Below are 27,366 nucleotides of genomic sequence, written 5' to 3' on the forward strand. Positions count from 1 at the left end.
AATAATAAGAACAGATTAATTAGTTCACTAAAACTCCTCTTATTCTATCTATTCCTTTATATGTATATATATTAAAGGAAATTAGATAATCAAGGTAACCATCGGATAAATATCGGATATATATCGAAAGTTCTCCGAAGAAATACATAAAATAAAATACATTAAATATCAGGCCTCATTGTTAAATATAAAACAAACCATATTGCACAGAATCGTAATACGCAATATGGTAAAAATTATATCTTTCACATTAAACATAGTTAAATCTTTCTCGAACAAATTCTCCCACCGAATTAGTCATTTTTAATTTTAATTTTTATTCTCACGTTACACACATTCTCATTTGTTTTTAACCATTCAATATTCCCGGTATGAGATCACAATAAAAAGAACAAAATTTTCATTACATTTTTCTATAAATATCGCAACTATTAGCGATGTTTTAGTTATATGGGCAATGATACTTTCATAGATTTATGCAACAATTGACAGGAAAGTATAAAAATCACTGACCTAAGGAACAGGTTACAAAGACCATATTTACCTGCCCGACGTAAATTCGTGCTCGTGAAACAGGAAATGATTTGCGTTCCAGGGAATTCCTAGGAGTTCCCCATTTGAACCGCAATTAACTGTTACTAAAAATAGACCGGATATAAGTTCTCAGACTGCTAATGAGATAGACTAGAAGCCATGACTAAAGACGCAGTAGGCGTCAGAAACGCGTAGGCACCGCTCACACTGCTACAATCCCTCCATTGTAATCCGGGAATATCTATCATTACCGCAATTGTTTTTATCTCTTTTTGATAATAAAACATGGAATTAGTTTCCTATTTTAAACAGACCCAAAAGGACTCAGCGCTGGATCCATTTCTTTGCCTTTCTTCTATATTCATACGTGTGCCGACACGAGGACCCGTGCGCGATACCATACATCTGTGATAAGGTGAGCTGGAGGAACCCTCCCATTTGTTTCTAATAGATTTATAGTCGGGGTCGTTATGGATGCGGCGATACCAAATATGTGTAACTTTTTTACTTTATTTTGGTTTATTAATAGTAAAGCAGTTTGTAAGGTGAAAAAGTGGGTTTTTCATTTTTTTTTCAATTTTTTTTTTATTAACTTTATTAAACTTTTTTTTTTACTTTTTTACTAGTCTCACTAGGGGACTTTAATATGCGATTCTGCGATCGCTATTATAATACACTGCAATACTTCTGTATTTCAGTGTATTACTGCCTGTCCGTTTAAACGGACAGGCATCTGCAAGGTCATGCCTCCGGCATGCCCTAGCAGGCATTCATTACAGGCAGACCTGGGGGCCTTTATTAGGCCCCCGGCTGCCATGGCAGACACTGACACTCGGCGATCGTATCGCCGGGTGTCGGTGGGAGAGAGAGGGAGCTCCCTCCCTCTCTCCAAAACCACTCAGATGCGGTGCTCGCTGTTGAGCACTGCATCTGAGGGGTTAAACGGGTGAGATCGATACTAATATCGATCTCACCCGGCAGAGCAGGGACGCTCCCAGCCCTCAGCTGCCTCTGGCAGCTGAGAGCAGGGAGATCTGACAGCTCCCTGCTCTGTTTACTTATTCCAATGCCGCGACGTAAAAAGTATATGGCATCGGAATAAGGCCCGTTAGTGACCGACGTAAAAACACGATGGGCCGGTCACTAACGGGATATAAAAAATAAAAAAAACACAAAAAAGGCCATACTTACTAAATGGGTTGGTAGACACCAGTTCCCACCAGGACACAGACAACTCAAAAATGGTACAGAGGGAAAGGGCCCAGGTCTATTAAATAGTATTATCCACTCCCACTAGTCTTGAGGGGAGTGGCTGCTCAGTGCTATCACTACACACAACCAAAGCTTCAAATAATGTGCCAGTTTGTAAGGTGCAGCTTATCTTGCCGGTTCACCAATTAGTCACCAAGCTCAGTACATATATAGAGCACCAGAACAAAGCTCATTACATATATACAGCACCAGAACAATGCTCAGTACATATATACAGCAACAGAACCAAGCTCAGTACATAAATACAGCACCAGAACAAGGCTCAGTACATATATACATCCCCAGAACCAAGCTCAGTACATATATACTGCACCAGAACAAAGCTCAGTACTTAAATACAGCTCCAGACCCAAGATCACTACATATGTATACAGCTCCAGAACCAAGCTCAGTACATATATACAGCACCAGAACAAAGCTCAGTAGATATATATAACACCAGAACAAATACAGACCAATTTAGTGCAACCCCTGACGTATAGGTTTTTATGGATAAAACTACAGCTCCTGGCATGCTGTTTCACCAAAAAAATCATACCACCCATCATCTCGCTGCAGATCATACAGTGACTACAGTACTGATTAGAGGCAGAATAAACATTTACATTAAGTGACTCACCGGTGATGTCTCAGAATCTAGTTCTTTTCTTATCCTTCCAGTCCAGACCTCTATGATGGATTTCTCCCGTCCACGGCCCATCTGCAGTTTTCCAACATTTCTGCACCTATAAACAAAGATAAAATTCTCAACGCCCCTAAATATAACAGCGCCATACACAGCATCTATAATTATAATAGTGCCATACACTGTGTCCATGATTATAATAGTAGCATACACTGTGTCCTACACAAACTCCGTGCCCTCTGTAGGTAGTGCCCCCATAGCCCCCCTGTAATTAGTGACCCCCATAGAGCCTCTGTAGATAGTGCCCTCCATAGAAGCCCCTGTAGATAGTACCCCACATACAGCCCCCTGTAGATAGTGCCCATATATGGATTCCAGAGCTGCAAGACAATAGTGCTAACCACTGAGCCACTAATATAGCTCCCCCTATAGATAGTGCTCCATATATAACCCACCCCTGTAGACAGTGCCCTACATATAGCTCCCCTGTAGATAGTGCCCCACAGGTAACCCACCCCTGTATATAGTGTTCCACATATAGCCCACCCCTGTAGATAGTGCCCCTACAAGTAGCTAGCTCCGCCTACAGATAGTGCTCCACATATAACCCACACCTGTAGATAGAGCGCAACATATATCCCCTCCTGTGGATAGTGCTCCACATCCCCACATATAGACCCCCCTGTATATAGAGCCCCCCGCCCCGTAGATAATGCCACTTACAGTTTTATTAGATGCTAGCATCGTTGAAAGGTGCTGATTGGTGGAGCAACTCATTTGGCAGAATGACTTGCCCCGTCAATCAGCGCCTTTCAACAACGGAAGCGGCTCGATGATGTCATCACGCCGCTAACGTTGTTGAAAGCGCCTTTCAACAACGGAAGCATCATGACAAGAGAAGAAAAAATACCTTATTCACCTGGTCTCCCATAGTGACGCATCCCTGGCGGCCTCCTGAGATTATGTTGTTTTGTCCCATGTGATCACAGCTGCAACGTGTCCATGGCGGTTTCCTGAGATGGTGTTGTTTTGTCCCATGTGACCGTTGCTATGACGCGTCCCTGGCGGCCTCCTGAGATGATGTTGTTTTGTCTCATGTGACCACTGCAGCATGTGATTGGCTGCAGCGGTCACATGGGACAAAATAATATAATCTCACGAGGATGCCAGGGACGCATCATAGCTACAGTCCCATGGGACAAAACAACATCATCTCAGGAGGCCTGCATGGACGTGTCGCTACTGGAGACCAGGGGAGGTGAGTGTGCTATTTTTTTATTTTAGAGGTGGAACCGCAAGTGCCCCGATTGCCCTGTTTGACTCTCTGATATCTTCTAGGACTGTATTAAGCTTGAAAACAGTCCTAGAAGATATCAGGGAGGCAAATTTATTCAGACCAAATCGAATTGGACAGCCGATCTGACAAAATCGGCCCCAAAACGAATTTTGGGAAATTCGCTCATCTCTAGTTAGGCCAACTATTACCTATGTATGCAGTTTTATGTAGGGAGACATCTGTAGTATAGATAAGAGGAAAAAGTGTATGTACACATTTATATGACACTGGACGCAGTCATGGCAACCAGAATGAAAACATCCATTGTTTAATGTTCTGGGTGCATTCAGAGAACTTGAAAAAAGTGCAAAATAAAAACAAAGTTTATAATGCAAACTCACTTATTTTCTCTGATTCAGCAACTTATATTTAAAAGTATGGAGCCTGATATTTTGAGTTTATTATTATTTTTATTTTTTTGTAACGCTTTCCCTGGTCGCTCAGTGATGTGGTGTATACACAGTGGCTCAGTGGCTAGTGCTGTTACAGTGAAGCACTCGGGTTCCTGTGTTGAACGTAACCAGGGCAATAGCTTTATCGAACTTTTATGTTTTATCTGTGCGTGCGTGAAATTTACCTTGGTACTCCAGTTTCTTTAGACATTTAAAAAAAAGTTATTGATGCAGTAGCTCAATTGAGTACCTATGAAATAGCCATCAATGTGTTTGTAAGACAAGAAAATTAGATTACGATTCCCAGTTGGCATGGATGAATGATTCAAATTGAAAAGTGCTGTAAAATACAATCCTCAACATTGAAATTGCAACACCAAGAAGGACGATTGAGGAAGTAGCAGGTGTCGCTAAGATCTGCAAATTATAAAATTTTCCAGCACCTAGCTCCAATCTGTGGCATCTAGGAGGGGCATAAAAGCCAGATTAAAAGCAAAGTTATTTAGCCCCATGAAACCTCAAAAATCGGATCAAGTGGTTTGGGATGATTGTGCTATGCCGCCTGTTCGTCGACGTGCCAGTTATCGCCTTTTGTCGCAAACTGAGAGTAACAGAATCGTTGAACTGAGAGACCTTGGTTTATCCCTCTAGCAGATTGCTACGTCCCTAGGCCCGAGATGTCATCACTGTTCAACGTTGCGTGTCCCGGAGGTTGGGAGAACAACAACAATGAACGGGAATGACAGCAAGATGTGCGGAGGCAAACCTCTACACGGACAGATCGTCTGATTCGAAAAGTGGCGCGTAGTGATCCATTCTGTACTGCAAGTGACCACACGCCACCTTTTGTAAAAGCTATCATGGTGCACAGCAAGATGGGAATGGAGGCTGGAATGAAGGTCTACCTCTTCAGCGTCGAGTCCCGCTTTTGTCTCGGACACAATAATAGCCGGAGTTTGGTCTGGAGACCACATGGGCAACGCCATGAAGAGGCCTTCACAAGGGAATATCACACCGGTCCTATTGCCGAAATATGTGTGGGGTGGAATAATATACTGTAGCCAGACCCCTCTAGTCTTAATTTCAGGTACACTAACAGCTCAGCGTTATATTGATTTGACCGTGGAACCAATGGTACGGCCATTTCTCCAAATTGTTCCAGAAGCCATTATTCAGCAGGACAATACCAGGCCGTATGTTTCTCGTGCAACTGTGAGCAGCCTACGTGACCTAAATGTGCTACCATGGTCTGCAACGTCTCTAGACTTTTCTCCAATCGAGCACATCTGGGACATCATTGGTCGGTAATTGCAAAGGGAGATGCCAGCAGCCAATCTTGATGATTTGCGTGCCGACCTGCATTCAGCGTGGCATATTTCTCAGACAACCATTAATAAAATCATTGATAGCATACCAAGGCGTGTAAGTGCGTGTATTTCTGCACGTGGTGCTCATACTCGATACTGAATGATTCAAGATGTTTGGAAAATTTTGTTTACATTTTTTTTCATTTGTATATCATTCACATGTCTATCGACCCTGTGATTTCCACAATTCCAAAACATATTCCTCTTGGTGGTGCAATTTCAATGTTGAGGAGTGTAAGTTGGTGCTATATATAGATAGATAAATATTAAATAACATAATCAATTATAGCATAGGCATATTGATGACTTTTGTACTGGGCTTCTGTCTTGACAACAGTATAACTGGTGCAGCTATGCTGTATTTATTGCTGGACAGTTTCCATATATCAACTACAGCTGGATTTTTCATTTTGCTATACATAGTCTATTACAGTGTCTCCTCTGTCAAACCCTCCACTGACTAGCTATCATCCACAAAATTTTATTTAAATGTAAAAGCTCTTTACCCTTCCCTATACCACCCCAATGTAACTTCCACTCTGCCGATAGCCGATAACCGATTTTTTTTTTCTACCTCTTTACATTTCTCCCTCCAAGACTTCTCCTTTGTCTCTCCCCCCCCTTACCAGCGTCAGACTGGCCCACCATCATATCAGAGGATCCTCTAGTGTGCCTGTAACACCAGCCACTTGTAGCTGTCAGTGTCCCATTCCTTCAGACGATGTCAACCGCTGGCTTACCCATACTGGCTCCCGCTGTTGTCCGGCTTTGCCACGCTCATTCCATGCACGCTCCTCTTCCTCCTCCTCTGCTGTGGCTGCCTGTACTGTGCGCGCACACCCTTGCTTCCTCTTAAAGGGTGCAGTAAAGTGTCCCTAACCAATCTCAACTAAACCCTGGCTATATAAGGTTGCTTAGCTTGCTGCCGGTGTCTGAGAAAAGGTTCCTAGTTTGCTAGTTCCTGCCTACGGTGTTGCTGATCTTGATCTGACCAGACCTGTGTATCTGACCCCTGGCTTGTTCCTGACTTTCTTCCTGTCTTCTGATTTCGTCCTGCTTGATTCCTGTATCTGACCTCGGCTCATTCTGACTATTCCTGACTGCCCTGACCTTCTGCTTATTCCTGACTGTGCTGACTGCCCTGACCTTCTGCTTATTTCTAACTGTGCACGTATTCTGCCAGCCCAGACCTTAGCCCATTTTCTGAACACTCTCTTGCCTGACCCCTGGTGCTTTACACCGGTGTCTCTTGGCCTGCTAGGCCAGCTGCTACCAACAACGGGACTACTTCAAGAGGTAGTGGCCTGGTAGTCTACACACAGTGAAGTCCAAATCTCTGTACGGGGAGGGGGGGGGGGTTAAAGGGCGAATACGGGATAGCTGCGTAGACAACACCCTTCGAAGTGGCCCAATGCCAAACCAGTTTTGTAGCACAGTGGGTCTACAACCCAATAGTCGTTACAGTTCCTAGGTTCTCACAAAATAATGGGCCTCAAATGTCCAGCAGAATACATAATTTGAAGCTGACTTTGGGGCCAATCACTTGCCACTAGGGTCTATTTCTTATGGGTTGATCCACAAATAACCTATTAGACCTTATTGATATGATATGTGTGTGCAATGATAACAACAAATATTACCATAGAATCAAAGTAGGCATGCACATGTTCTGTAAAGATGGTGTGTGGACCATTAAAATTATTTCCATTGGTTGGCCCAAGAAACCCTAGTCATACCCTGCTCCTCACCAGCATGCCTCCTAATCCTCAAGTCTTCAAATGCAACTAAAAAAACTCATCTCTTGTGATTTTTTTTTAATAATCTGTTATAATTATAAACTCTCTATAATCAATTCTATAATCATAAACTATACTATCTGTTAAAAACCATATAACTGTCAATTCAAAGCCGATACAACTTCTACCGCTCCTCTTTATTCCTAATCCCTTTAGACTGTAAGATCATATGAACTAACAGGGTTTATTTGTACTGAACTACAATACTAATTTGCTTCAATAAGAAGGCTTAGAACATTAAGATCTCACCTCTGAATTGTGCTACACTGAACAGAGCCACAGAAGATGATGGCTCAGAAATGTAATCACAATTAAGGTGGAGATAGACCTTAACGTGTAACCATTGTTTACGTTTTTTCCCTTTAAATCAACTCTATAAGCGGTGATAAGAAACTTTGTAACATATCTTGTTACAGAAAAATGCATTTATCAGACTCCACTCCTCCTCTCCCCTGCCTCCTGCACTGACCACTCACTCTCAAATCACTGTTAAAATCCATATTCAGTCAGAGATGAAGACGGACTTATCAGCTCACTTAGAGATCAGGTAACAACTGCTGCCCATAGTAGTCTATGAAGAGTGGAGGGGGAGAAGGAGGAAGGGGAAAGAGACACAGACAGGCACTGCAGCTGCTTCTAGTAAGTGGTTTACTAAAAGTCAGAACTGGGGTGAGACAGTAAAACACTTACTAGTAGCTACAGCATCAGTAGAGGCATGGAGGACATTATACAGCACTCATGAGCAGTGTAGCGGGGAATCCAGCACTGGGGTGAGATATAACAGTTACTAAAAGGAGCAGCAGCCTGGAGGACATTGCACAGCAGTACTGAGCAGTGTATCTGAGAATCCAGCACTGGGGTGAGATAGTAGGATACTTACTAGAAGCAGCAGCATGGAGGACATTATACAGCAGTACTGAGCAGTGAACACTTATTTAAATCATAAGCAACAATGTATCTGTCTGTCTCTCTGCAGCTGCTCCCTCCTCCTACCCTCTATATAGATTTTGATGGGCAGCAGGTGTAGCCTGATCTCTCAGTGAGCTTATAAATCAGTCTTTATCTCTGTCTCACTGAACACAGATTTTACCAGTGAATTGAGATTGGTTGATCAGGGCAGGAGGCAGGGGGAGGGGGGAGTCTAAGTGCAGAAAAATGAATTTTTCTGTAATAAGATATATTACAGAGTCTCTTTTACGTACTTTTGATTTATGGGAAGAAATAAAGACAACGATTACACTTTAACAATTGTTTTAAATGTCCGGAGGACTATATCACATTTAAATTATACATCAAAGTAAGAGAAGTTAAATGGGGGCAAGTAGATGACATACTGAGTCCTAGGCATAACATATCTCCAGAATCTGTTCCAAAACTTTGTGGGAGGAAGTAGGTTTTGCTTGTTAAATCTAAAGCATTTGTATTTTTCTGCTAACATTTATTTTAAAAGTAAACTTCCTGCTTTGGAAAATTGAATTTTTTTTCTGGGGGTTGAATGATCTCTGTGAGCTATGAACATAAAAGGCAAAACCACAAGAAGTTACAAAGAAATTTCAATCTTATTTTACTCTAACTACATCTGACATTCTTGCGACTCTTGGGCAAAATCATTCTTCAGTACCTAGAAATCTGAGTTTTCATCAAGAATCATGAAATTTTGATGTTTTTTTTTTAATTGTTAGAATCGCTATTTCTACATGTAACAGGAAAATGTGGTCCACTGTAATTTTTGGTTAAGGTTTCTCAACTAAACATTTTTTATTTTTTTTTCAAAATAATGCAAATTTCCATATGTATTTAAGTTATGTATATAAGTTAAACATATATTTTTTAAAATATGTTGGTGTTGTTTTTATATTATTCCCCATGTAATGCATCCAAAACATGCTATCTGATGAAACATGGCACAATTTTTTTTTCATATGAAATCCAACAAAAAAAGAACTCTCCATGCCTCTGTATAAAATCGAAGCCAGAATTAAGTACAGTGGAACCGCGTAGACTTGTATGGGTGCCGATTTATGGCTATGTGCAACATGAAGGTTGCACAGAGCTGTATTACGGCCATGTGGATGTGGTGTACTTAAGTGCCCTAAGTGAGGAAAAAATAAATAAAATTGCAATCCGTTTTACAATTACAGGAAATGTTTACACATAATGTAAATAGGAAAATGTAGGTGTCACTTGTCATTTTTGTACATTTTGACTACCTGGATTTGTTCAGTTTTGACTGGTAATAAATAATCTATGTGTTTGGCTTACAGAAAAATATAAAGAATGAATCATGTGACTATTAACATGCCTCCAGTCTGATTAAGCGTTATATTTCAGACGTACTGCAGGATACCTGGTCTCATCTGGAAAGATAATGCTTCAATTTCAGATTGGATAGTAATAGTTTTCTAGGGCAGGATATTACAGATATATAAGTTTATTGGCTCATAAAATCTTTTATTGTGTAAGGCACAATGTAGGATAGTACTGTACATTAAGTATCCAGGCAGCAATATTCAATTGTTCACTTTCACATCTTACATATTTAGAGTTTAATAAAATATAACAAGATTTTGTGGAAATGTTACGCTGAAATAAGAGTCAAACCTCAGTACTTTTGCCATGCACTCGAGAATCAATGGAAGATAAGAATATGACAGAAAGCTTTGTCATACCAATTTATTCCAATAATTCTTCTATATGGAATTAATACTGTCACTATGTAATGTCCATACTTGGCCAATCATATTTTACATATCTACACAGGTTTCCAGGATAATAAAAATATGAAGAAAAGAAGTTGATGGAAACAAATTCCAAATACAGAATGCACTAAATGTCTCTGTTGCTGTAGTTTAGAAGGAGCTTTATTGCTTAGTAGTTACTTTCTTCAAAAATTCTTACATTGAATTCACTCAGTAGGTCTTCATTCATATTTTATTGATACTTCTATTTAAAATATGCTGCAAAGTTTATATTAAATGCCTCTGTAGGCTTGGATAGGGAGGGCAAAAGGGGTAATCTCCCAGAGCCCCAACCTCCCAGCTCCTTCCAGGTCTTCCTGGACACTTTATCCATTTATCTCCCAGTTTAACAAAGTATCCAGTATGTTAACATTTAACATGCTAATGTAACGGCCGTGGTTGCGGACCGCTACCGTTCCTTACCTTGTGACGGCTGCGACCACAGACCGCTGACATCCTGCCAGCGTCTCCCTCCTGCTCTCAGTGTTGGTGGAACGCGCGTGCTCGGTGTCGGCCTTAAAGGGCCAGCGCGCGCACCTGTTAAGAATTCCCTAATCCAACCCTGATCATCCTGGACTATAAAAAGGGCTCCGCCCTTTCACTCCTTGCCTTAGAGTTTTTGTAGTTTTCACATGTTCGTATTGCAAATGGTCCCTTAGTGTCATCCTGCTCCCAGTGTTCCCGTGCCCTGCTACCCGTATCCTGTATCCCGTGCTGTGTTTGGTTCCTGAGCCTGTCTAGTGTTGGAGTCGTGTTTTGCCGCCTGCGGTTATACACCACGTCTGGTGTCATCTGGTATCATCCATCACGTCTGGCGCAACCTGCCACGCCTGCTGGTATACACCACGTCTGGTGTCCTCTGGTATGATCTGCCATGTCAGGCGCAACCTGCCACATCTAGCCCTATCCGTGCCAGAGCCTCTGCCACTGACTGGACTATCCCAGGTACCCTTGTGCTACAAACTTCTTGTAGAGACTTTGCATAGACCGTGACTTGGCCAGCTGCCTCTCCGCTATGGCAGAGCGGCCTAGTGGGTCTACATACCCCTAGATCGTGACAGCTGAACATGCTTATTTTCCTCAACAGACACTGGGTTGTAGTCAGGGAGCACCCATACCCATTTTTTTTTCGTTATATTGTCGGCAGATCCTTTTGACATTTTCTGACAATTGTCCAGTGTAAGTGATCTATACATTATATTACACTTCTAATGCGTAGTGGGCCCAACGTAAATTTTTGCACGTGAGCTTCCACCAACCTTGATTGGGACTTGGCCATAGACATAAGATTTTGGACAGTCGTTCTCTGAAAGATGCTCCCCATAGAAATAAAAATCAGTCAGAACAAATCGTAGTCATCTTACTGTATGTCTTAGAATGGGTGTCTGCACTTGCGGCATAATTTCCCATACACAAAAAAATCTACGTGGCTATGATGTTTTTTTGTTTTTTTTCTCAGCCCTATTTTAACTACTATAAAAAGAATGAGTAAACCAAATCAAAAGTCCATACATATATTATCAATGTATACTAGCAGATAACATTCTCAATTGAATACTCTCAATTACTTGATATGCCATTAGATTAATATGCTTGTTTCTATATATTGACCATTGCATGCTCCGTTGTATTCTTACAATGATCCATCCATACTGTATTTGTATTTTTAAACTATATGTATTTAATAAAGATTTATATGTTTGGATAAATGAGATTTTAAGCTCTTATTTTTGTAGGATCTGTAAGAAGAATGAAGATAAGGAAGGCTTACATGAGGCTTAGTTTGCCAAATATAGCTATAAAGCTCATAAACGGACATATTTGGTCGTCATGAGATTCTCTAGAACACAATGTTGTTAAACCAGTCAATGAAAGTAATTGAATTTTGAAAATGTCAAAATTATGGGGTACCAGTGAAGAGTGCATTCTCCCAAGTTACCCAACAACACTCCTACCCTTGTACTTCAGTGGTGCAGTGTTAATGACACATTGTGTCGTCCCAAATTTTCATCCACATTAATTTCCACGCCATAACTGACTTTAGTAAAAGTAAATTAGGAAGTGGACATTGATAGATGGAAATTTAGATCAACACAAAGTCCATCTGGTGACATTATGTGGAAGCGCTGTTATGGGGAAACCTGATGAACTTGTCATGGAGTCACCAACAAAATCATGAATGCATTCCTTGTTGTATTCTCAGCACACTGGTAAGAAACAGTTGGAGTGTTATACTTTTTGTTTTTATATTGGTCCCATGTTGAATATGCTTGTATTCCAAAAGACGTGTTAGGGCTGCTATGCAATGAACTATATTGAAGGACATCTTGATGAATCCATGCTCTAGGTAACTGCTATAATTTGATTATATCTTAGAAATTATTTTCCTCTTGCTATTATATCAAGGCAGATTAGACTCCGATAGTCATTATGGCTTAACAATTGTAGTCTCCTCATCAGTAATGTGTTCATAGACTATACAAGAAATTTAAACTGCGATCTACACAACAACATCACCCTGGAGAGCACCCTTTGCATAGACACCAAGTAACATACATGAAGTTTAGAGTGAAAGAAGTCACTGAAGGCTTCTTGCACCAGATTTAGTAGAAGGATTGCCCCTCACACTAGCATTCTTATTCTGATATCATATGTATGTAAGAACATAGTTGTTTAAAAAAAGAAAAAAAAGGAACATGCCAACTGGAAAACAGAATGCAATGCAGGCAATAATTTAAGAAACATGTTTTACCTGCTTGTGAAATTTGCATTGACAGTCGAACGCGTTGAACTGATAAAGTGGTTGTCGAGGATTACAAAAATATGGCTATTTTCATTCAAAAACAGTGCCACACCAGTACACAGTTTCTGTGTGGTATTGCAGCTTAGCCTCATTTACATCAATGGAGCTGAGCTGCAGTACCAGACACAACCCTTGGGCAGGTATGGCTCTAGTTCTGGATGAAAGCAGCCATGTTTTTCTAGTCGTGTACAACCCCTTTATTTTAGAATAGTTTCAATGACACAAACATAAAGAAAAATCTATGTGAGTCTTTGAAGGGTATGCTTGTCATCCTTCTATAGGTAAGAACTCTTCGCTTGAGACTGCCCTATTGTAACGTCCATGGTCGCTGAACACAAACTCCATACATCCAGATGACGCCCTTCTCTCCAGAGATGTCTGCACATATGGCCGTCCTGTTCCACAGTGACCACCAGGGTGCGTTCGCTAGCTCAGTCCAGACTTAAGAAGCCAAAGCGCACGCAGGTGGGAGATTGAGCTGATTGCTCCCAGAGCGCCCTGGGCTATAAGAAGAGCCAAGCCCCTCCCTCCCATGCCTAAGCGTTGTTGTCATACTCAAAGTTTGTCTATGCAAATAGTCTCCTAGTGTCTTCCAGTTCCCAGTGTTTCAGGTACCTGTATCCAGTATCCTGTATCCCATGCTATCCTGGTCAAGTGCCGTGCGGAGCTGTAGTCGTGCTTTTCTGCATACCATGCCTGTTCTGCTACACCACGCTTGACGTCTGCCTGCTGCCTAGTCCCTGCCGAGTCTGCCTTGCTACTGTCCGAGCTGCCACTGGTACCCTATACGAACTATAGACTGTCACCTGCTCCCTGTTGGCCAGCTGCCATACCACCAAGGCGGTATTGCCCAGTGGGTCCACGAACCCAACGTGACACCTATTTGTTAAATACTGGCAAGCAACTGCAATAAAACAAATTCCTTTGGGCTTAGACATGATGCCCAGCCAGGGGCATAACTAGGGGGCTTGGGGGGCATGCTGGATGCCAGGGGGAGGTCAACAGGCCACTACCTTCCCCAGGGTACAGTATTTAGATACAAGCCTAATGCAGCAAACTGAAGTTTTGTCCTGGGTAAAGGAAAGCCTAGCTATCACTTCATGCCCAGCCATATAGTTTTAATTTCAACCTAGAAGTTTAAAAACTATAAGAAAGAGCTCAGGATAAGAATCTAGAACCCAAGTTTTGCATTTGGAAATATACAAGCTGAAAGAGTTGTCTAAGGTCAGCAAAAAGAGTCAGATTCTTTATATGAACGGAGTGCCACTCTTGTCCATTGTCTTTGTCTTGTATTGTTGCTCAACAATCTTTACATGAAAGGGGCTGAACTACAATTCCAGACACATTTTATGTACAGGGGTGGCGCTGTTTCTGTAAGAAAAAAAACCGGACTCTTTACCTATACACTCTCCTACCTCATTATAATATTATTGTTGTGTAAGATTGTTATAAGACTCATCTGAAATATAATTTATTGCTTTGTATGACCTTGAATTTCCCTCTAGTATTTTCAATAACTTTCAGAACCATGTTAAATTAGTTATTTTAAAATTAGGGAACTGGTTTCACGGGTCCTTGTTTGTCTTTAAACATTTAATACTAAAGATTATAGCTTTAACTATATAAAAATTATATGGAAGAAACAAAATATATAGAGCATTGAAAAATGTGCTGAATATGTGATACGGGGCAAGATAAGGCAGCAGCAACATGCAGTTAAGGCCATGTTTTATGATATGAAGGAACGCATAGTTGTCAAGCTCGATCAACTTAAATACTTTAAAGGAGTTTGGTTTCTGGTTTAGGATCGTGGCAGACTGCCTGGCTCTTCATGAAGACATTTCACTCCAAGAACAGCACAGCTGAATATTTTTGCCTGTCCACTGCTTGAAATAACCTTTTGTTGCTTTATTTGGTCTCGCATATATAAATTCTACTATACGTTCAGTCTCGCCCATGAGAACAGCAGTACTGACTTTCCTTCATATTTAGAAGAGTGTTGTAACATGCACTCTGGAGACCCACTTACAAAAACTTTTTCACTAGACTTACGGAAAATGCTACATTAAATAGATATTAGTACAAGTGAATCTGAACAGGGTCAAAATACAGTTTTCTGATACATAACTACAAATCATAGAGTTAAATGACAGACGTCACTAAAGGAACCTCAGCAGCTCTCTGCATACTGTTTATACAGTAAATTCAATAATAAAACAGTATGCATTAAGTTCCTAAGCTCCCCCTAGTGGTAAGAGTAAGCAGCTAGAATTTTGTACATCTATGCAGGGGTTTAGAGCTTTGTATCGGAAAAACAGAGCTCTGACCCGTATAAAAAATATTAAGAAATGAATCAGCACAGAATGTTGGACATAAAATTAACATGGTGTGAAAAAGTGAAAATTCACTTTATGTAAGGATTTTATTCGAAACTCTCACAAATCCATTTACAGCCATTAATAAACAATTGAAAAGTTGATTTCAGAGTCCCCCGCTCTGGAGCCCCTTTTATGAGCCAGAGCAGAGAGCCACCAACAAAGAGCAATATTAGTTGTTCACCGAGGGTTTTCAGAAGCCAGATGCCACAGCAATCTGATTACTGGGTCGGCATTATGTTAAAAACAGTAAACCACAGCTAATCTTGCTATTGTAGTATAAGTGAAAAATAAAATAATCAGCAAATTATTAAAGCAGACAGTGCTCCTTCAAAAATGGACCATTAATTTATAGCAATGCTCTTATTTTTCTGTAGTGACTTGATTCTTAACCCCTTAGTGATCACGCCTTTTTACGTCGGTCACTAATGGGCTTTAGGCTAGGCTGACGCCTTTTCACGTCAGCCTAGTCTAAGTCCTGCACGGGTCTCCCGTGCAGGCAGGAGCTGGGGCTCTGCTGTCTGATGACAGCTGAGCTCCTGCTCCAACGCCCGCGATCGAAGTTTACTTCGATCGCGGCCGTTTAACCTGTTAAATGCCGCCGTCAATAGCGACCGCGGCATTTAACTTTGTTTATAGAGGGAGTGAGCTCCCTCTGTCACCCATCGGCGGCCCGCGAATGCAATCGCCGGTCTCCGATGGGGTGTCATGGCAGCCGGGGGCCTGATAAAAGCCCCCAGGTCTGCCCTGGACATATGCCTGTTAGGGGGGATTCACACGAGCGTGTATTCGGTCCGTGCGGGCCGCGTGGTTTTCACGCGGCACGCATGGACCAATACAAGTCTATGGGGCAGTACAGACAGTCCGTGCTTTTTGCGCAGCGTTTGTCTGCTGCGCAAAAAGCGCGACAGGTTCAATAACTCTGCGTATTTCGCGCATCACGCACCCATTGAAGTCAATGGGTGCGTGAAAATCACGCGCACCACACGGAAGCACTTCCGAGGGACGAGCGTGATTCGCGCAACAGCAGTGAAAAGGATGAATGAAAACCGAAAAGCACCACGTGCTTTTCTGTTTCCGAACATCCAAACGGAGTGTCTTTGCGATTAGCGAAGCCGGACAAGCGTACCGAACTTCACCGGGTTCGGCCAAAGTCGTTTTGGCCGATCCCGGCAAAAAAATTATCGGTACGCGACGTCAGGAGATAGTCACTGTCCATGGTGCTGAAAGAGTTAAACTGTTTCAGCACCATGGACAGTGACTTGCGATCCCAAAATACATTAACCTGTAAAAAAAACCGAAGTTCTAACTTACCGATTACTCCTGTCTCCTTCCTGCAGTCCGACCTCCCGGGATGACACTTCAGTTCAAGTGACAGCTCCAGCCAATCACAGGCCAAGCACAGGCTGCAGCCAATCACAGGCTGCAGCGGTCACTTGGACTGCTGCGTCATCCAGGGAGGTGGGGCCCGATGTCAAGAGAGGCGCGTCACCAAGGACGCGTCACCAAGGACGCGTCACCAAGGCAACGGCCGGGAAGTTCTCGGTAAGTAGGAACTTTATCTTTTTTTTTTACAGGTTTTTCGCTGTTGTGTTCGGCATTCACTGTCGAGGGTGCTGAAAGATTTAGCTCTTTCAGCACCTTGGACAGTGACGGGCGTTGACAAGCCTCATCTCTATGATGCCGGCTGCGCGAAAATCACGCAGCCGCGCATCAGACACGCATGACACACGCAGCTGTCAAATGGTTTTTGCGCTCGCAAAACGCTGCGTTGTTTGCGCGCGCAAAAACGCAACGTTCGTGTGAATCTCCCCTTAGGACGCGCCGGAGGCACGTCCTAACAGATTGCCTGTCAGATTTACACTGACAGGCAATAATGCTCTGGTATACGAAGTATACCAGAGCATTATAGCAGCGATCGGAACATCGCACAGTAAAGTCCCCTAGTGGGACTAATAAAATAAGTCATCAAAGTGAAATAAAGATTATTAATAAAAAGTACAGTAAAAAAATAAATAAAACCATTTTTTTCCATAAAAAGTGGTTTTATTTAGTAAAAGTGTAAAAAAATAAATAAAAGTACACATATGTGGTATCGCCGCGACCGTAATGACTCCATTAATAAAGTCAATATGTAATTTAAACCGCAAAGTGAACACCGTAAAAAAAAACGCAAAAAACCATGGCGAAATTGCAATTTTTTTCCATTGCCCCCCAAAAAAGTCATAATAAAAATGAATCAATAAGTCCCATGTACCCCAAAACAGTACCATTCAAAACTACGTCTTGTCCCGCAGAAAACAAGCCCAAAAAAATCACTACATTGATGGAAAAATAAAAAAATTACAGCTCTTGGAAAGCGACGATGCAAAAACAAATAATTTTAGTTCAAAAGTGTTTTTATTGTGCAAAAGTCGTAAAACATAAAAAAACCTCTACATATGTGGTATCGCCGTAATCGTACCGACCCATAGAATAAAGGTAACATGTTATTTACGTCGCATAGTGAACGGCGTCAATTTAAAAACCCATAGAACAATGGCGGAATTTCAGTTTTTTTTTATAATCCCCCACAAAAAGGTTAATAAAAGGTAATATCAAAATTATATGTACCCAAAAATGGTGCTATTAAAAAGCACAACTAATCCCGCAAAAAACAAGTCCTCATACAGCTATGTAGACAAAAAAAAAAAAAAGTTATAGCTCTTTGAATGCGACTATAGAAAAACGAATAAAATAGCTTGGTCATTAGGGCCTAAAATGGGCTGGTCACTAAGGGGTTAAAGGGCAAATCTAGTCAAAATGATCTTCTGATATGTCATAGACACATGTGCGAAAGTCACTATGGTCTATTATATCATTTAAGACTAGAGATGAGCGAACCGGGACAACCGAACCCGGTTTCAGTCCGAACTTCCGGAAAAGTTCGGTTCGCAGCGAATCCGAACTTCACCGGGTTCGGCCGAACCCGTTTTGACCGAACCCGGTCAAAAATATTATACAAATTGGCAGCCACTTATCTCTATCAATCACTGATAGAGAAAAGAGGCTGCTGATTAAAAATAAAATAAAAAGCATTTCATACGTACCGGGTCGTTGTCTTGGTGACGAGTCCCTCTTCTTCCTCCAGTCGGACCTTCTTTTCTGACGCGGCAGCCTGTGATTGGAGTCAATGAATAACGGCTCCAATTACGGCCAAAGAACAGATCAGGTCACTTCTTTGACGCGGGCGTCTATTTACGCGCCGTCATTTGACAGCGGCGCGTAAATAGAATATTTCAGGAGAGGAGCGTGCAGATTCTGTGCTGCTGTGAACTCTGCTCTTACCATTATGTAACTCAGTCTGTTACCTCTCCTCCACTCCTGTCCTCAATAACACCTTCACATGATTGGCAAGTCACCACCCCGCACAAGATCCGCACGCTCATCTCCTGAAATACTCTGTGCTGCTGTGAACTCTGCTCTTACCATTACGTGGTGACTTGCCAATCATGTGAAGGTGTTCTTGAGGACAGGAGTGGAGGAGAGGTAACAGACTGAGAGCTACGTAATGGTAAGAGCAGAGTTCACAGCAGCACTGAATCTGCCCGCTCATCTCCTGAAATACTCTGTGCTGCCTTAAACTCTATGGACAGGTCAGGATCCTGTTTCTTTTCAATTCTGCACTGTAGCGCAGCCTTATATAGTGGATCGAGCGGGTTCCCCAGCAGCATTTAAAAGAAACAGTGTGTGTGTTTGGGTATGTATCTTTGTCTGTTTTTGTTTTTATATGTGTGTTTGTGTATATGTGTGTTTATGTGTGTTTGTGTATATATGGGTGTGTTGTGTATATGTGTTTGTGTATATGTTTGTGTATATGTGTGTGTATATATGGGTGTATGTGTATATGTTTGTGTGTAGATGTTTGTGTGTGTGTTTTTGTATATGTGTGTGTATATGTATATGTGTGTATATGGGTGAGTGTTTATGAGTGTGTTTGTGTATATATCGGTGTGTTTGTGTATATGTGTGTGTATATATGTGTGTATTTGTGTATATGTTTGTGTGTAGATGTTTGTGTGTGTGTGTTTTTGTATATGTGTGTGTTTGTGTATGTGTGTATATATGGGTGTGTGTTTATGTGTGTGTGTTTGTGTATATATGGGTGTGTTTGTTTATATGTGTGTATTTGTGTATATGTGTGTTTGTGTATATGTGTGTGTTTGTGTATGGTTGTTTGTGTGTGCGTGTATATATGTGTGTAGGTGAGTAGAAGTATTGGTATTGTTCACATTGATAACTGTTTTTTTATGTTGTTGCAGATTTTGATGTACCGATTGGACTACATCTTCGATTCGTTGGACTACTGCGTAGATCTACGTTTTTTCAAATTTTAATAAAATGGTTAACGAGGGTTTTGTTGGGGATTTCTTATTTCAATAAAAAAGAATTGTCTTTGTGTTTTTTTTAAACTTTATTAGTGCCTAGATAATGGCAGTTGGCTGATTGACAGCGTCCATTATTAAGGCGGTACTTAGTGTTAGCCGGTGCAGAGGCTAGCACTAACCACCCATTATTACCCCGGTACCCACCACCACCAGGGGTGCCGGGAAGAGCTTGGTACGATCCAGTACCCGACCATCTGTTGTGATGGTCGGGTACTGGGGCGGCCGTAGGCTGGTATTATGAGGCTGGGAAGGGCCAAAAACAGTGCACCTCCCACCCTTGTAATGCTAGGCTGCTGCTGCTGTATTGTATCGGGCTGGTTATAAAAATGGGGGGGACCCCACGTCGTTTTTTTTTTTTACATTTAACAAATTTAACAATAGACGTTGGGTCCCCCACATTTTTAATAACCAGCCATATACAAGGCCGCAGCAGTCTGGCATTACATGGGTGGGAAGGGCCACTGGTTTTGTCCATTCCCAGGCTAATAACACTGTGTTGTATGTGGCTGGTTATGATAAATTGGGTGGAACCCCATGTCTTTTTAAAAAAAAAAAAAAAAAATCAATAAATAATTTAAAAAAATGACGTGGGGTCCCCCCCACTTTTATAACCAGCCAGATACAACACAGCAGCAGCAGCCTAGCATTACAAGGGTGGGAAGGTCCACTGTTTTTGGCCCTTCCCAGCCTCGTAATACCAGCCTGCGGCCGCCCCAGAGCCCGACCATCACAACAGATGGTCGGGTACTGGATCGTACCTGGCTCTTCCCGGCACACCTGGTGGGTGGGTACCGGGGTAATAATGGTGGTTAGTGTTAGCCTCTGCACCGGCTAACACTAAGCCTCGCCTTAGTAATGGATGTTGTCACTCAGACAGCGGCCATTACTAAAGTGGTAGTAATACAATTTGAAAAGAAAAAGACAAACATATAGATAAAATATTTTATTGAAATAAAGCACCCCCAACACAACCCTCATTAACCATTTTATTGTAGAAAAAAAACCGTCATCGAAGTAGTCCTCGAAACCGACGTAGTCCAAACACCAAACCTGTAAAAAAAAAAAAAAATGAAATAAAACATGTCGTAGGCTTAGATTCAGTTTAATGTGTGATACTGACTGTTATACCATGTATAGAAGCCTGCTGCGAAGTTGACTTAGATACAGGGCGGCAGCAGACAGTATCATACATGGCCATACAGACATATATACAAACAAACATACATACATACATATATACAAACATACATACATATATACAAACATACAAGCATGCACATATATACATGCAAACATACACACATATATACATACATACATGCAAACTATCATACATACATGCATACACACACACATGAAAACATACATACAAACAAACATGCAAAGATACATACATACATATATACAAGCATGCACAAATATACATGCAAACATAAATACATGCAAACATAATTACATACATGCACATATATATATATAAACATACATGCAAACATACATGCAAAAATAAAAATATGCAAACATACATGACAACATACATACATACATACATACATACATGCAAACATACATACATGCAAATATATACATGCAAATATACATACAAACATGCACATATATACATACATGCCAACATACATGCAAACATACATGCACATATATACATACATACATGACAACATACATACATGACAATATACATACATACATACATACATGCAAACATACATTCATGCAAACATACATAAATGCAAACATACATAAATGCAAACATACATACATACATACATACATACAGTGAAGGAAATAAGTATTTGATCCCTTGCTGATTTTGTAAGTTTGCCCACTGTCAAAGACATGAACAGTCTAGAATTTTTAGGCTAGGTTGATTTTACCAGTGAGAGATAGATTATATATAAAAAAAAAAAAAGAAAATCACATTGTCAAAATTATATATATTTATTTGCATTGTGCACAGAGAAATAAGTATTTGATCCCTTTGGCAAACAAGACTTAATACTTGGTGGCAAAACCCTTGTTGGCAAGCACAGCAGTCAGACGTTTTTTGTAGTTGATGATGAGGTTTGCACACATATTAGATGGAATTTTGGCCCACTCCTCTTTGCAGATCATCTGTAAATCATTACGATTTCGAGGCTGTCGCTTGGCAACTCGGATCTTCAGCTCCATCCATAAGTTTTCGATGGGATTAAGGTCTGGAGACTGGCTAGGCCACTCCATGACCTTAATGTGCTTCTTTTTGAGCCACTCCTTTGTTGCCTTGGCTGTATGTTTCTCGTGCTGGAAGACCCAGCCACGAGCCATTTTTAATGTCCTGGTGGAGGGAAGGAGGTTGTCACTCAGGATTTGACGGTACATGGCTCCGTCCATTCTCCCATTGATGCGGTGAAGTAGTCCTGTGCCCTTAGCAGAGAAACACCCCCAAAACATAATGTTTCCACCTCCATGCTTGACAGTGGGGATGGTGTTCTTTGGGTCATAGGCAGCATTTCTCTTCCTCCAAACACGACGAGTTGAGTTAATGCCAAAGAGCTCAATTTTAGTCTCATCTGACCACAGAACCTTCTCCCAATCACTCTCAGAATCATCCAGATGTTCATTTGCAAACTTCAGACGGGCCTGTACATGTGCCTTCTTGAGCAGGGGGACCTTGCGGGCACTACAGGATTTTAATCCATTACGGCGTAATGTGTTACCAATGGTTTTCTTGGGGACTGTGGTCCCAGCTGCCTTGAGATCATTAACAAGTTCCCCCAGTGTAGTTTTCGGCTGAGCTCTCACCTTCCTCAGGATAAAGGATACCCCACGAGGTGAGATTTTGCATGGAGCCCCAAATCGATGTCGATTGACAGTCATTTTGTATGTCTTCCATTTTCTTACTTATGCACCAACAGTTGTCTCCTTCTCACCCAGCGTCTTACTTATCGTTTTGTAGCCCATTCCAGCCTTGTGCAGGTCTATGATCTTGTCCCTGACATCCTTAGAAAGCTCTTTGGTCTTGCCCATGTTGTAGAGGTTAGAGTCAGACTGATTAATTGAGTCTGTGGACAGGAGTCTTCTATACAGGTGACCATTTAAGACAGCTGTATTTAATGCAGGCACCAAGTTGATTTGGAGCGTGTAACTGGTCTGGAGGAGGCTAAACTCTTAATGGTTGGTAGGGGATCAAAGACTTATTTCTCTGTGCACAATGCAAATAAATATATATAATTTTGACTATGTGATTTTCTTTTCTTTTTTTTAATATAATCTATCTCTCACTGGTAAAATTAACCTAGCCTAAAAATTCTAGACTGTTCATGTCTTTGACAGTGGGCAAACTAACAAAATCAGCAAGCGATCAAATACTTATTTCCTTCACTGTACATACATACATACATGCAAATATATACATGCAAATATACATACAAACATGCACATATATACATACATGCCAACATACATGCAAACATACATGCACATATATACATACATGACAACATACATACATGCAAACATACATACATACATACATTCATGCAAACATACATACATACATGCAAATATATACATGCAAATATACATACACACATGCACATATATACATACATGCCAACATACATTCATACATACATGCCAACATACATTCATACATACATGACAACATACATACATGCAAACACATACATGCAAACATACACACATGCAAACATACATACGTACATACATACATACATGCAAATATACATACAAACATGAACATATATACATACATGGCAACATACATGCAAACATACATGCACATATATACATACATAGATGACAATATACATACATACATACATACATGACAACATACATACATGACAACATACATTCATGCAAACATACATACATGCAAACATACATACATACAAACATACATTCATGCAAACATACATACATACATGCAAACATACATACATGCAAATATATAAATGCAAATATACATACACACATGCACATATATACATACATGCACATATATACATACATACATACATACATACATACATGACAACATACATACATGCCAAAAAAAATAAATAATACGTTCATACTTTCCTCCTGTCCGGCCTCCAGCGATGACGTTTCATCCATGTCGCCGCTGCAGCCTGTGATTGGCTGAGAGGCGGTCACGTGGGATGAAGCGTCATCCTGACGTGCGTGACCGCCACTACAGCCTGTGATTGGCTGCAGCGACGAAAGGGATGAAACGTCATCGCTGGAGGCCGGACAGGAGGAAAGTAAGTACGAACATATTATTTTTATTTTTTTATTACATTAAAATTGTATTTTCCGCGCACCGAGCATGTACTTTCAAGGTTGCTGAAAGAGTTAGTGCAGCCCATTAACTCTATCAGCACCCTGGACAGTAGCATGCTCGGCGCACGGAAGTGACAGGTTCGGTCCGAACTAGTTCGGTCCGAATCTAACTTTTTTGTGAAATTCGGCGAACTAGCCGAACCGAACTTTTGAAACGTTCGCTCATCTCTATTTAAGACCATAAGTGGTTTCCAGAATGAAGGAACTCTATATAACATAAATTCTTAGCATATCGCAATGAAATTGGGGGGGGGGGGTGGCTGTCTTCTGAGGTTGGGCTGTCTTAAAGGAACAACATCTTTAGGTAATTACTTTTTTCGGGATTAAATGTATTGCCTATGAAATAAGAACATAGCTATCAAAGGTAATGTTTGATGTATTTTATTTTAGTTGCAGTCATTAGATTTAACCCCTTTCCGCCGTAGCCATTTTTTGGATTTTCACTTTCTTTTTTCTTCTCCCCCCTTTTAAAAGTCATAACATATTTTTGCTGCAATATAGCCATTGTTATGTAAACTGTGATTTTGCTGAAATATAGCCATTGTTATGTAAATGCAAGTGGAGCGATACTTCAAGGCTGCTGGAGTCTGCTGGGAGAGAGCTTGCAACCTCTAATCCGTAACCACTCTGGTCGACAGAGTCTAAGGCTACTCTAATGTATTCGCCAGAGCTGTCCGCAAGGTGAGATGGACTTTGCTGCTTAGAACACAGGTTGTCTTAACAGAGTGCAGTTTAGGAAAAGAGGTGCAATGCAGGCAAACCTGAGCTGGAAACCAGACAGCCAGAAGGTTAACTGAATGTCCAGAAACCGGGAAGAGGTAATCAAACAAGCCAAGGTCAAAATTAGTTGGAATCAGATAATGGGAATTGGTAGGCAGAGGGTTAACGAGAGACAAGCCGAGGTCAGTATACACGAGATCCTGAAATCAGAAATGCAGGAGCAGTCAGTAGCTTGATCAGAAACCAGGAAATATGAAGATTCACAAGCAAAGACAGGTGGGAAGAGACAGGTATAAATACAAGCCCACAGCAGATTGGCAGAAGGACAGAGAAGAGAGATAGGCTCAAAGCAAAAGAAAAACCGCCCAGAAGCTAGACAGGTTGTCATAGTGACCTTAAGGGGACAGGTGTTTTGCTAATAGCCGTAGGAAGGATTGTTTTTTGCGGGACGAGTTGTAGATTTTCATGGCACCATTTATTGTACTATATAATAAAGTTGGAAACTGGAAAAAAAATCTTTGTGGGGGAAATGGGAAAAAAACGTGATTCCTTCATTTTTTGGGTGGTTTTGTTTTATGGCGTTCACCATGCAGTAAAAACAGCAAGTTAACTTTATTCTGCGGGTCAATACAATAACGGCAATACCAAATTTATATAGCTTTTTTTTATGTTTTACTACTTTTACAAGGACAAAACCGATTGGTAAAAATAAAATTAGTGTTTTGTCGCCATATTCTAAGAGCCATAACTTTTGTTTTTTCCCTTGATTGAGTGGTTTTAGGGCTTTTTTTTGCGGAGCAAGCTGTAGTTTTAATGGTACCATTTCGGGGTTCATGAGACCTGTTGATACTTTTTTTTTCAAATTTTTGATTCGAGATGAAGTGACCAAAAACAGCGATTCTGGCGTGTAATTTTTTTTCCTTACGTCATTCATCGTGCGGGTTAAATAATGCTATATTGTAATAGTTCTGACTTTTACAGACTACGATACTAGTTATGTTCATTTTATATTTTTTTACATTGCGCTTGGGGGGAATGGGGTAAGGGTTGTTTTTTTAACTTTTAATATTTTTTTATATATATTAAAATACTTTATTTAACTGTACTTAACTTTTTTTTACTAGTCCACCTAGAGGACTTGAACAAGCGATCTATGTCCCATGACCAGACGTGGCATATTTCTTCGGCCACTGTCCGCATCAATGCCGCACATAATTTTCGTTGCAGATTCTGTTGCGGCTCTGCCTAAAATGGGAATTAAATTGATGCGGACTAGCCGTTGCGTATTGAGGTGAAAGTACTTCCCTTCTCTCTATCAGTGCAGGATAGAGAGAAGGGACAGCCCTTTCCCTAGTAAAAGTAAAAGAAATTCATACTTACCCGGCCGTTGTCTTGGTGACGCGTCCCTCTTTCACCATCCAACCCGACCTCCCTGGATGACGCGGCAGTCCATGTGACTGCTGCAGCCTGTGATTGGCTGCAGCCGTCACTTGAACTGAAACATCATCCCGGGAGGCCGGACTGGAGAAAGAAGCAGGGAGTTCTCGGTAAGTAGGAACTTCTATTTTTTTTACAGGTTGATGTATATTGTGATCGGAAGTCACTGTCCTGGGTGCTAAGACAGTTACTGCCGATCGTTTAACTCTAACAGCACCCTGGACAGCGACTATTTACTGACGTCGCCTAGCAACGCTCCCGTAATTACGGGTGCACACACGTAGTCACCCGTAATTACAGGAGCCCCATTGACTTCTATGGGCCTGCCCATGCCTCAGTCTGGCTGTAGACCTAGAAATACATAGGTCCAGCCAGAATGAAGAAATGTCATGTTCGTAAAACAAATACGCTACGCAGCACACATAACATCTGCGGACTTCATTGCGGAATTTTGACTCTCCATTGAAGTCAATGGAGAAATTCCGCAATGAGTCTGCAACAAATCCACTACACGTCCGCAACAACCAGTGTATACTTACAAATGGACAAAGCCAGGTCAGAAACGCCTCATGACTTACACACTATCCCTCCATGTTTCACACACTTGCACCCCATTATTCATTTATTTTTATTGAGGCACTTTACTCATTACTGCCCCCTATATTTCACTTATTTTATTACACTTGCACATACACTATTCATTTATTATTTCTTACTACACATCTCATGCACTACACACCACTCCCCTCAAGACTAGTGGGAGTGGCTATTATTATTTAAAGCACTTGCTCACTCTCCTTCATCAGCGTTTCTGACCTGGCTGTGTCCATTTGTAAGTATGGCCTTTTTCGGTGTTTTTGTATATATGTCCCCTTGTTTTTATCTGTTTTGTCTGTGCATCAGGAGCTTTTCGTTCCAGTTAGGGAGTTAGGGACTCGCAAGTCTGGGGATCCTTGTCGTGGATTGCGAGCTTGCGTCCTTTTGGCCAAAATGATCACTAATACCCCAGGTATTTTTCATTATTACTTATATTTGCTTCTTTTGGACACAGCCGGGTCTTTGATGCAGTGTTTTTGTATATATGTCCCCTTGTTTTTATCTGTTTTGTCTGAACAACCAGTGTATGCTGCGGACACCAAATTCCGCACCGCAGCCTATGGTCCGCAGCGGAGTTTTCTG

This window comes from Rhinoderma darwinii, chromosome 1 (assembly GCF_050947455.1).
Source record: "Rhinoderma darwinii isolate aRhiDar2 chromosome 1, aRhiDar2.hap1, whole genome shotgun sequence".
Taxonomy (NCBI): Eukaryota; Metazoa; Chordata; class Amphibia; order Anura; family Rhinodermatidae; genus Rhinoderma; species Rhinoderma darwinii.